At 43.9% G+C, this 13075-nt stretch overlaps 1 protein-coding gene across 7 annotated transcripts in view; it reads left to right on the plus strand.

The window, feature by feature from the left end:
* Positions 1 to 8932: 8932 nt before the first annotated feature.
* amot (angiomotin) overlaps positions 8933 to 13075 on the plus strand; it is a 31187-nt gene continuing 27044 nt past the window's right edge. For 4 of the 7 annotated variants that reach the window (XR_004616138.1, XM_034607687.1, XM_034607690.1 and 1 more), the window contains exon 1: positions 8934 to 9235. The gene's annotated coding sequence lies outside the window, so the exon portion shown is untranslated. Of the gene's footprint in view, positions 9236 to 13075 lie in introns of all 7 variants that reach the window. The other 3 variants (XM_034607691.1, XM_034607692.1, XM_034607689.1) reach the window with 2 other exon arrangements.

Below are 13075 nucleotides of genomic sequence, written 5' to 3' on the forward strand. Positions count from 1 at the left end.
CTCACCTGGTAGAGCTGCCGCCCCATCGAGGATAGGCCTCAACCGTAGCGGCCCGGGTTCCAGTCCGACCCGCGGCCCTGTGCTGCATGTCTTCCCCCACTCTCTGTCTGCCCCCCTTCACAGCGTACTCTCTCTCTGTCCTCTCCCAATAATATAATAAAAATATATATAAATATTTAAAAAATTGTACATACAAGAAAATTAGAATAATTTGTCACAGCCACTAATTTTCTCTTTTTTTTATTTTCTTTAAGGTATGAACAGAATTCAGAGATCTGCTCTCGGCATCACGAGAATAAAGTCTGTTATTGAAATCAAGTTGTATATTTTAGTTTTAAGTAATTATAAACAAATATATAAATTACATCTCATAATTCTGACATTATTCTGTTCAAACTCTGCAATTTGGTTTATAATATAATTTGTCATTTATTAATGTAGCCTACCTGCTAAATGTTGCAATGTCCATGTAATTGTTGCCATGTGTATTTTCAAATCATTTACTTCAAATTCACTATTTTCTCCAGGCCCACCTCGAAAACTCATAGACAAGACAGGAGTGCTCATACAAGAAGCATCATATGCACACACCTACCATGGCACAGTTGGTGTTGTGAAGGTGGATGAGCTTTGACACAGCTAGTGGCTGTTCTACATGCCAGAGACGGCATGTTGTATTGTTTTAACATGCTGTATATCGTATAACATTACAATTGATAAGGGTGTTTATTTGCCCGATCCAGCACCAGCAGAAAACATGCCAGTGCAAAATCACCCCTGAGCCGGTAACAGCCAGTGGCTGGAGGCATTAGGTTTTCCGGTTGTCTGTCTGTTGTCTGTCTGAATGTGAAATCTCAACAATGCCCTGAGGTAATATCTTCAAATTCAGTACAAATATTCAGTTGGACTCAAAGATGACCGGAATAGAATTTGGTGGTCTAAGTTCAAGGTCACTGTTGCCCCACAAAGCAAATATTTTGCCTTGTGAATGCAATATCTCCGGAATGCCTTGAGGGAGTTCTTTCACATTTGGCACAAACATTCACTTTAACTTAGCCAAGGGTCAAAGGTCCAGATCATGGTGGCCTCGCAAAGTATGTTTATGTTATTCTTTAACCTGTTATCTTAAGATCAGCCTGAGGGAATGTCTTAAAATTTGGTATGTTGTTCACCTTGGACTCAAAGATAAACTGATTACATGTTGTTGCCTGCAGACCAAAGGTCACAGTGACCTCATGTTCCTTTCAATGTGATGTATAGGACTCCCTGTTAGAAATTTCAATTACATCTGGCACAATTCACTTGGACTCATGGATGACCTGATTACAATTTGGTGGTCAAAGGTCACTCTGACCTCAAACACATTTTGCCTTATGAATGTAACATCTCAAAGGAACTCTTACAAATTTGGGACACATTTTCCCTGGGACTCACTAATTCAATTTCAGTTGTAAAAGGTCAAAAAAATGTTTGGCCACTTGCATGTGATATTCCAAGACTGCCTGAAGGAATTCATTCAACTTTTGATCACTAACAGCTATAAGATGAAGTGATTACATTACTCCAAAGGTCACGGTGACTTTATACGAATCTGGTATATTATATGAACAAGTATGTACCTGGAAACTGCACTGGTTGGCAGAGGCATCCAACTGCAGTGGGGTAATTCTAGTTTCATCCACATTATTGACCGTTTTTACCATGACCTCCAGCCATCGATCACTGTGGCAAGACACTCTTTTAGACCATTTTCATCAATTTCTCCTTTATTTCAGCGACAGTGTGACTCACAGGTAACACAGCTTTAACATCACTACGCATGTGTTGGCATGTACAGACTACACTTTCTCAGAAATGGACTTTTACCCACATTTTACTAAATTTTAGCCACATTTTTAAGCTACAGATCTGAATTATTAGGTGTTTTTAATAATAACCTTAAACTGGATTTGGGATTTCAGTTTTGGGAATTGGGATCATCTGACCTTCATCTAGCTCCAAATTCAGCCCAACACTTGAATTTACCTAAAGCTTTTGTCATCATCAAAACTAATCACATTGTGTTTGTGGTTTAGCAGTACGCTTTTTCATGTTGCTTTCACTTCATCTCATTCTGTGTGTAAGTGTAAACTCTGCATCGCTCCCAGACACAGAGGAGAGAAGCGGCAACTTGCTTAAAGGGGACATAGCATGCAAATTCCACTTTGTTAGTGCTTCTACAGGTTAATGTGGGTATCTGGCATGTCTACCAACCCAAAAACTCTGGGGGAAAAACACTCGCGCGTTTTGTTATAGTTCCTCTAAGTCAGAAACGTCATGCTTGAGCGACTCGATTGAGCTTCCTGGGTTTTGTGTCGTAACAAGGTACTGGAAGTCTCCCTACATGGTCTTGGCCCCCCCCGTCCCCCCACACTCGTTACGCCGGGTTTACACCGGAGGCAGCGAGGCTGCGAGGCAGCGCAGCGCCGTTCCCAAGCACGCAGCCGTCTGGCTGTTCACACGGGACGAGCATTTCTCCGCTGGTCAGCCCGCGATTCACTCACATGTGGCATTTGTCTGGATCGTTGGGACTGGGAGGCTGCAGCAGCTGCTCGGGAGCGACCGCTCGCTCTCCCGTGCGTGAGCTGGAATTTGTGTCAGCGCCACACAGCCAGCTGTGTGGAAGACTTCCGCAGTGTTCAGCGCTACTGTAACCCCCGAACCCCGACATTCAACGGGTACAACAACAAGCGGAGAAAGCAGAATCGCGGGCTGACCTTATATATACAGTCTATGGGGCTGACCAGCGCGGAGAAATGCATGTCCCGTGTGACCAGCCAGGCGGCTGCGTGCTTGAGAACGGCGCTGCGCTGCCTCGCAGCGGTCTTCCACACAGCCAGCTGTGTGGAAGACTTCCGCAGTGTTCAGCACTACTGTACGCCGGGTTACAGTAGTTACGCCGGGTTTACACCGGACGCGGAAGCGCCGCAGCGCAGCGCCGTTCTCAAGCGCGCAGCCGCCTGGCTGTTCACACGGGACGTGCATTTCTCCGCGCTGGTCAGCCCCATAGACTGTATATATAAGGTCAGCCCGCGATTCTGCTTTCTCCACTTGTTGTTGTACCCGTTGAATGTCGGGGTTCGGGGGTAAATGATGGTCTTCATAGACCCCCCCCACACCCCCCCTCTCTTTCTCTTTCTCTCTCTGTCTGTCTGCTTGTGTGCTTGTAGTGGATGGGCAGAGGGGGACATTTAATTATGTGATTGGGAACATTAAAACTCCAGGACAACAGAAGGGGAATACAAAGTATGGGATGCATATTTGATAATTTATATCATATAAAATATGTAATTTATATCGTTTAAAATCATGGGGGGAGAGGGGAGCTGGCTCATTAGCATTTAAAGGAACAGGCACTCAAAACAGGTCACTCTGTGGAGGGCTGTTTTATACAGGGTAAAAAGGGTGCTGTTTTAAATGATCCTTGTGGTATTTTGACCAAAGTATGTTACAGACATTTCATTAAGACCCCAAGGAACCATATCAACTTGTGGTAAAATGGGCATGCTATGTCCCCTTTAACCCTTGTGTTGTCCCTGCTTCCACCGGCTGTTGGCCCCCTCACATAGCCCACCCCATATTAGGACGCACACATAGGGCAATAGACAAGTGAGCAGCCCTTGCAGATGTATTTGTTACACCCGCGGCACACGGTGTGAGTTTTACAGTCCTTTTTCCTGGGGCATATCTGACACCTCTTCCTCTTACTCGCCCCAAGCGGGGCTGCTGCTAGGGCTATGGAGGAGGCCGGACGCTCGGGTCGAGCGTCGTGGTCAAGAACTCTCTGTACGGCGGCGGCGGTTTTTACAGCCTTCACAACCGCGGCGACGCTTCCGTGTGGGGGATGCGCTCCCTTCGTGCGATGAACGGAGTCACGAGAGCCTTTCCCAGCTGCTCTAGGAACACCCTCCGCTTGTTCCGCTTGCCTGGCATCCAGTCTGGGTTGATCTCTCTCCATATCACGAAGGCGTTGTAGGAAGAGACGTCGAGAATGTTGTGAAAGACGACCAGGGGCCAGCGCGCGGTCATCCTCCTGCAGCTGTACGTTCCGATCACCTTGTCTAGGTTGTCCACGCCACCTTTGTTGCGGTTGTAGTCCAGGACGATGACCGGTTTCCTGTCCTCGCGGTCGCTGACGTCGGCCTCGGCTTGCCGCGTGCTCAGGAGCACCACGTTCCTGTTTTTCTTTGGGATGTAGGACACCAGAGTGGCGGTGGGCTTAAATACGAACTTGGATGAGAACACCTCTCTTCCCTTGATCGCGAGCAGCCCGGTCGGGAGCTCAGGCTTGTTCTTCCGAACCGTGCCGACCACGGTGAGCTTCCTCTGCAGGAGCTGCCGCGCGAGTTCGTAGGAGGTGAAGTAATTGTCGCACGTGACGTTACGACCGTGCAGTCCCTCCATTACATGGAGCACTACCCGTAACCCCTGGTTCCGTTCTGGGCGTCCGCCGCTCGGCCTTCCGATGTACCCCGGGTTGTAGAGGCGCGGTAGCCGCGCCACCCACGCGTCCCAGACCTCTCGCACGGCTGCCAATTTGTCCGTGGCTCGTCTCGTGCGTCTAGTCTCGCGGTCGTCGAAGCGCATCAGTCTGGAGTACATGTGGAAGAGTTTTAGGGGCATCGTGGCATGAAATATCGCCCGGCCGCTCTCTGCGTCCCACAGGCTGGCGGCGGCCTCGCCCCGGCACCTGTACACGCCCGCTAAGATCAGCAGCCCTACGTAGGCGCGCAGGTCGGTCTCGTCCATCCCTTTCCATTCGTCGCCGTATTTTCGACGACCCTCCCAATTCGTCATCTCCAGGATGATGTTCTCTACCGTCGGCGTGATGAACAGGCGGAACGTCGAGGCTAGGTCACCGGTGGGGGACGTCGCATGGATCGTGGGGCCCGGGGGGACCCCGCTTTGAGCCGCAGCAGAGGAGGAGGAAGAGGAGGAGGAGGAGCAGTGGCCCTCCTCTCGGCCGTACGCCCTCGAGGACCATGTTATTTCCCCGTTTCTTGACGGGAAGGTCTCTCTTTCCACGAGTCCGGTGGTGGTGGTGGTGGTGTCGCCGTGGTCTTGTCCTTGTTCTTCTTCTTCCAAGGATGACGAATCTGCAGAAGCATCACCCACTGGGTCGTAGTCTTCGTCGTCGTCGTCTTCGTAGTCACCGTCGTCGTCGCCGTCTCCGTCCTCTCTGTCTTCTTCTCGGCCTGCTTTTCTGTCTGCTTCTCGGTCTGCTTCTCCATCTCCTTGTCTGTCCGCTTCTCGGTCTGGCTCTTTCGAGTCCTCTTCGGGTTCAGAGGATGGTTGCTGGGAGAATAACTGTTGGAGAACCTGTTCTCTGGTGAAACGCTCCTGACGTGACATCGTGCCATGGTCCGGGAGGGTGGCACACGGAGAATGGCCCACCGGCTTCTCTGTGGGTCTAATGTACCCCCCTAGATTACAATTGGAATCAGGTGTGGGTCTAAATGACCCCACAGAGCACCACAGCGCCCTCTCTGGGGGTCTAAATGACCCCCCTGGAGAATCGAGAATGACAATCTATTGGTCTCAATTACCCCAGGAGAATTGGATAATGACAATCCTTGGGTCACCCTAACCCTAACCCTGACCGGCCAGGGCTTGCAGATGATCCCACGCACGCACGCACACACACACACACACACAGACACACATACACTCTGGGTCAATCCGACCCAGGAACAACACGAGGGTTAATATGATGTGCTATAACCCCACAGCTGAATATGTGCCATGGGAAGATTTTTTTCTTGTAATATCAAATACCCTTTCTAGACAGAAAGTCAGAGCTGACAAATGAAATAAAGGCCTAAAAGGAAGCAGTCCACCAAGCATTGCCTATCTTATCCACAAAGCTTGACTTGGTCAAGCATCAAACCCTACAGCCTATACAATACTGAGCAGCAGATAGTCCAACATTACATGATGACAGGGTGGTTCAATATGCAGTTACTACTTCACTTACTACACCTCCAGACATTACCATACAATGTCAGAACAACTGATGTTGTGCAATGACAGAATAGTATTGCCAGAAAAGATGAGGCCTGAAATATTGCAGGACACAAAGTATGTATTGAGTATTGTGAAGTGCAGAAAACTTGCTAGGTGTAGTATGTGACATGAGATATGCAGAGACATTCAACAAATATTCAGTAAATGAACTGAATAAACAACACTACTTGATCGTTCTTCAAGGTATTAAAGAAATGGCCTACCTCAGAGATGTGTCAGGTGAAACCACTAGAGGTAAACTGAAGAACATCTTTACCAGATGGGGTTTGCTCAAATGAATACTAATGCCTTTGTTGTACTTTTTCTGTGCTTAAGCAATTTTCACATTTGCAATTCTGTTTTGTCTATCGGATTGAAGGTCATCCCTGGGATCCTTCCTTTCTGTTCAGTCCCTAGCAGTCACCAATTCTTGGGCAGAGCTTTCATCCAAATTTCTCAGGAGTATGATTTCAGACATATCACAACCAGCCCTCATGCTCAAGCCCATTGAGAGAGAAAGAAAGCTGTCCAGACAGCCAGAATAATTCTAACAGACCGAAACTTTCTTCAGTGCTGCCGTCCCAATAAGGCTACACGCCTCTGCAGTGACCCGGGTTCGATTCCGCATGTTGTCCCCCACTCTCTTTTCCCCCCTTTCACCGCTTGCTCTCTCTGTCCTATCGCAATAAAGGCCAAAAACCCCAAAAATATAATTTAACAAAAAAGAGCTGTGGGCATGCCTATAACAGCAGACATTATTTCTGAACCTCTGCCAGAACTGAAGTCTGGAATCAGCGTTGCTGTGATGCTGGCCAACAAACGAGGATGGACAAAAACTGCTACTGTCATTAAAGATTGGGACTCATCAAGGTCATACTTACTGTTGTCCAGAGGGATGGAGGAGAACTATGCAAGAATCATCGCCATCTGAGACCCCTCCTGGATGTTCCAGAGGCCTCTGAGACAAGTGGAGAGGGACACTTTGAGTGTGATGGAGAGTTGAACCCACCTGCTCCCGAATCCACTTCCTGTTAAACTTTCAGTTACTGCGCCACAGACTCTGACTCCAGTACATATGACCTCCACAGGCAGGCTTGTGAAGCCACTGGACAAATATGGAGAGGATGCGAAGTAGTTAGGATGGTTGTTTAATAAATGTATGTTTATGGACAAAGCTCTCTGATAAATTTACAGCAACTTGCTCTTTATGTTTTGCCTAATTTGATTTATTACATTGATCGACTACAGCTTGTAGAAAATTCAGCAGCCAGGGTTTTAACGAGAAATAGGGGAAAAAATCACATTCCTCCGGTTTTAGTGTCTTTACACTGGCTTCCAGTAACACTGAGGATTAATTTTTAAATGATTTTACTTCTTTCTAAGTCTCTTAATGGTACACCACCCTCATACATCTCTGACTGTTTATCGGAATATGTTCCAAACCTTTCCCTCAGGTCTTCTACTGCGGGCTTGCTCAATATCCCAAAAATGAACATTAAAAGTTTGGGGAAGCAGCTTTCTGTTGCTATGCACGAAAGGTTTGGAACAAACTCCCACCACACAGACAAGCTACTTCTGTTGATTGTTTTAAGAAACAACTTAACACCTATTTCTATGATCTTGATTTTAATTAATTTTATCTTCTTTTTTTCAACACCATTGTCTTTATTCTTATTTTTGTAAACATATTTTATACCTTTTGCTAGTTTTATGATTTTTTTTATCGTAAGTCTTTGTTTTATTGCTAACGTGTTCTTATTGGTCTCTTATTTCATGTCTTTGATTTCGATTTTGTAGTACGTATAGTAATATATACTGTATATATACTGTATATAGGGTTGTCATGATCTTTGCTGCCTCTGGTCCTATTCTCTGTGCTGGTGCTGGTGCTGGTACTGGTGCTGGTGCTGGTGCTGGTACTGGTGCTGGTGCTGGCAACTGCAATAGGGCCGCTGTCACCTGACTCTCTCCCTGGATCTGACCCTTTCACCATTCTCGGTGACCTGAACAGTCTGTCTCCTAGAATATAAATTAGGTGTTTTCCATATTGATAACTACACAGTTCAAAACAACAACAATACTAATGTCTTTACTTTTTACAAGTTTAAATACGAGAGGGCTTTACATCATAACTCTGAGACAAAAACTAACAAACTTACCTGAGACTCCATGCCTCAGTCTGACTGTCCCTGCCTGTCTGTGCTCAGCTCCTCTCTCTGAGTTGCCTTTGTCTGATGACACATTCGTGAAACATTTCCATAAGCACTTTATTACTTTCTTATATCAACTTGCATTGATATTACTGGGGTCCTTATACTTACTTGTATAAGGACCCCTGCTGTGACGTTTTTTTTACAGTAGCAGTATATTAGACTAGCAGTAGAGACGCAGCACCCATTAACTGCGCTAAAGCAAATAATATGCCTGATTAGATTTTGTTTTCCTGAAAAAGCAGATCTCTGATATTTGGCTGTCAATGTGTAAAAGTCCACAAAATTATGAAGCCTTCCAGACACTGAACATATGTCCCTGTCCCCCGTGAAATCCGCCCCTGGCTGCAGAGTTACAAGTGTCTACTGGAACTCATAAAAGACCTTTGTTATTTTTCATCTTTTTCTGAGTTGATGGCTGTGACACATGGGCTCAAAAGAACGACCAATTTGTGTTGATAATATAACAAATGCAGTGCTCAAACGTATCAATAGTTTGCTGATGTATTGGTTACTTCCATGGGCTAGTTTTGTTCATCATAATTACGTTTGTGAGTTTAAAAGCGAGGAAGATTGGAGAAGGGATTTCTCTGATCCATTTTTTTTCTTCCAGTTGCGTTGGCTTGAGGAAGAGGGGGGGAAAAGGGGGAAGAGCGGGGGGGACATTCTTCTCATTCTGCAGACCAGGCAGGGGGAACTTCCTGCCATTTCTCCCACACCGCTTCCTCTTTACAGTGTAGCATGAAACTTGCGGGGAAAGACGAAGTCTTTGTGGCAGCGAAGAGGTTCCTTTTCCGGGAAAAAAGGATTCGAACTCGCAGCGAAAGCCAAAAGTGAGCAGCAGCAGAGAATTGGGTTGGTGTAAAAGGAGGTTCAGTGCAGCCGAAGGAGTCGCTTCAGTTCGCTTCGGAGTAAATAAGAGTAAACGATGTTTCCTCGAGCTGACTGACCAAGAAAGTGAACGGAAGGGGCTCTGCAGAAAGGTAAAACTGCGTTTATGGAGTAAAGAAGATAGAAAGTTGATTAAACTCTGTGTCTTTTCCCCCACTTTCGCTCGTTCAAGTTTTATAGTGAACCAGTTGAAGGATTACAAATGGCTGTCAGATAGAAACCGTTGAAAACCTGGTCATTTTTCTTTGTTGATCATGAAGGCAGTCAAACGTCTGTTATAGACCCAGAGAGGGTTTCCATCTTTTATTCTGTTTCCACTCTCTCACTCTCTCTTTCACTCGCTTCTATGATTCTTGACTTTGAAGTATTTCCTGCTGATAGCCTCCCAGTAAGTGAAGCTTGAATAATGTGTAGTGTGTGTGGCTGTATCTTTACCTGCATCCCTGCCTGTGTTACCACAACTCCTTGCGTTAGCTGCTTCTCAGCCTCAGCGTTATATTTTCCAGTGAGGGGCCACACAAGGGGCCCTTGTTGTGGTTCAAGGGGCTCCTCAAGGACATGGAAAAACATAGATGTTGTTTCGTCAATGGTGCTGCATACACAATATTTTACTGAGAACATTCACGTGCATGCATAATCTGCTTATCTTGAGATTTTTATCACAGTTCACGCACTTCGCAGTAATATGATTTTGTCCCAAAGGCGGTTTAACAAAGCTTTGGTGTGTAGGCACTGCAGCTTGGTTTGTTAATGTGACATCCAGGATACTTCCTCGGGTGACCTTTGACCTGTAAAAACATCCATATCGATGGTAGCATAGATTGTTTATTAATATTATTCATGGTTATAATAGAACTGTTATATTATAATATGTATAAGTTTATAACGTGTAGATAATATATTGCATTTAACCTTCGGCCATATGACATTACAGCGGAAAAATGATGTATGTCTGTGTTGAACCAGTGTGTGAGTGGCAGCTTGCAGTTCATCTATTTTGTAAGAGTTCGAAGTGTGGCACATGACCTAAAACACAAAGTTGTTACACTCTAGGGTGAGAAATAATTGTGATTTTTGCAGGTCATTGCTGGGGATTCTGCATGTTCTCGCTTATCAGCCACACTTAGCATCGAAATGACATCACTAGTGTCCATTTTCCTAAGTTTACCATAAGTTTTTGCCAATGTGGATAGCTGAGTTAGCTCTAAGGCTAGTGAGCCTCTCTGTTAGCATAGTTACAACTGACAGATGTGTATTTGGGGTATCTCCAGCGGTCATCTTATCTCCTGCCAAAGCCAAAAGAAGTTTTCCACAAGAGTTTGTTGTTTTTAGGCACTTTCTAGACCCTCTGGCTGTTAAGTAGCAAATTTGTCCAGAAAAATGTATTATAACCCTTATTTTGAAGAACAGGGTTCAGGTAACTTTATGAGATTGATTTGTAATACCTGGATATATTTTGACCATTGTGCCATTGGGAGCCTGTGTCATCTTGAGCAAGCTCCGTTATGTTCCAGTCCTGCTTTTAATTAGTCAGATTCAAAAACTGTAAAAGCTTATTCCTCATCATTGGTGACATTTGGTACACTTCACCTTCATTTGCAGATATTCTAGCCCTAAAACCTACCATATCAAAGAAAATACTGTAAGCTGATAGCCAGATCACATCATCATTGTTTGATGTTTATTCACAGTTGCAGTAAGACAGTAACATCACAAAGTCAAACTGAACAATGCCTACTATTACTACTTGCTTCCAACATACTGTACATAGTAAAAAATGTCCCAGAACATATCTTGGGTTGCCTTTCAGACTTTTTAGAGAAAACCATTAAAAACACAAAGGTTTTTAAAGGCTTTGACAGTTTAATACAAGGACACTATTCATGACAAAAAGAGGATTATCTATGAGTTCAGTGCTTAATGGATTTAATGAAATTGATAAATTAGACAGGGTTTAATATAGTCATGGAACACAGTATTTTGGGGTTAAATAAATGTAAGATTCCGTTACAAAAGCTGGTTAGTTTGATTTACTTTCTTTAATTGAAACTTTAAATAAGGCAGTAATGTTTCTCAAAAATTGTGTTGTAATTACAGACGGTTGTAATTGAGATTCCTACATGCTTTAATGGGTTTTACTTTAGTTGTAAATAATTGTGTCCTGATCACCTACCTGAAGTATAAGTCGATAGAAATTACAGAAGTTTAGCTCAGTAACAACTTCGGCTGTTGCTGTGAGGTCACCAGTGCACCTCAAGAATCTGCCATTTTCATGTAGGAAATATTTGCGTGTGAATGAAAACCTAAAATAGAAACACTTCTTGTTCTACTTCTACCACTTTCTTCCAGCCACTGCCCTCCCTTTTGTTTTCTGCTCCCTTTCCATTTCTTTAACTTCCTGTCATCTGCACTGCACATTTGATTTTTTTTCTTCAAAGTCCTAGGTAAATAGGGTAAATAAAGTTTAAGAATATAGGGGTTCATTGAAAGATCAACACAATTTTCACCACACTTTCACAATAACACTAAAACCTTATAAACAAGAACCCCTTTTACTTAAGGGATATCTATAACTACTCAACAAGTCATCACAACAATTATATCTTGCTATGCATCAAGCCTTCAGCCTCGCAGACATTATACTACATACCAAGCTCCCAGTCCCCACGTCCCCTTGTTGGTTTTTTTCTGCATTATCTAGAAAGAAAATAGATTTAATCATTAAGTAATGTAACTAAATGATAAAATTAGTAGTGCAGGAGGTCAGGCAAGGGTAGGCTATATATAGTTTGTGGAATTTGTTGAAAAATACATTGAAATGGAAATATGGCAGCCACAGAGCATCAGTGACATCATAAAACTAAAACCTGTAGGGGTGTGTGTTCAAGCATTAACCTTACATAAGCTAGTAGCCTATATAGTATCTGATCCTGCAGAGCTGGATGCTTATGTGGCACGCTTCTTTGGGGGGGGGGGACTTCTACATCCTGAAAAATATTTTAGGTGGAGGGGTTAAAAGTATAATCTTTAGACTGGTTTAACACTGTACGATTCATCATACGACAGCCTCTGAAGTTCTGAAGGAGAACTAGGCACCACCATCGCAGAATTTGCTGCATGTTCGTCTTGAAAAATCAAATCACACAACCAGATGGGTCAACATGTATCTTGAAAAGCCTTGTATCCACTAACAATATATTTCAAATACTTATTTATACATACCTCAGTGAAATCACATTCCGCTTTTGTCACGATGTACAAAGCATACTGTAAAGTAAGAAATAGTAGGTTGTTGTGATGTAATTATGATTATTGAAAAATAATAATCCCCCAGGAATATAATTTTTGGATGTACAAAACTAAAAGGATGTCACATCAACTCTGCATGAGTTTGGTGTATGAATCTTTCATGTAGTTTAAAATGAGTTGCAAATGGTAGTGTGTCCAGAGGAATGATAAAGAAGACCAAGAATGAGCAATAACAATGGAATGCGTAGCAAGCTGCAAGCATTATACATTTTCATATGTTATTAATAACAGAAAATAGGACTTCTATATTATATACTGAATACCCAGCATCTTACCATCAAAACAAACACCCCACAGTTGTTTGATAGACCTTGCTTTGGTAGGCCCTGTGGTGTGAAAAGACACACACATTTCAATAAAGGAATGACAACAAAATGTTACTGTTCAGTGAAATAATTAAGAAATATCTAACCTGAACATCATCCACACCAAAAGTCCTCCAAGGCCCAGGGGACAAGATCTGAGCAATGTTTCTGGGAACACAATGTATGTGAAAGTTAAGAAAAAGTACAATTCAACAGCTTTTTCAAAATAAAAGTCATAATGGGGAGAAGCGAACAGCCCCGCTGATAAGTGTCATCCATGGTTCTGTTTAATGCATTGAATCAAATATGAAATATCCC

The sequence above is a fragment of the Hippoglossus hippoglossus genome, chromosome 14 (assembly GCF_009819705.1).
Source record: "Hippoglossus hippoglossus isolate fHipHip1 chromosome 14, fHipHip1.pri, whole genome shotgun sequence".
NCBI lineage: Eukaryota > Metazoa > Chordata > Actinopteri > Pleuronectiformes > Pleuronectidae > Hippoglossus > Hippoglossus hippoglossus.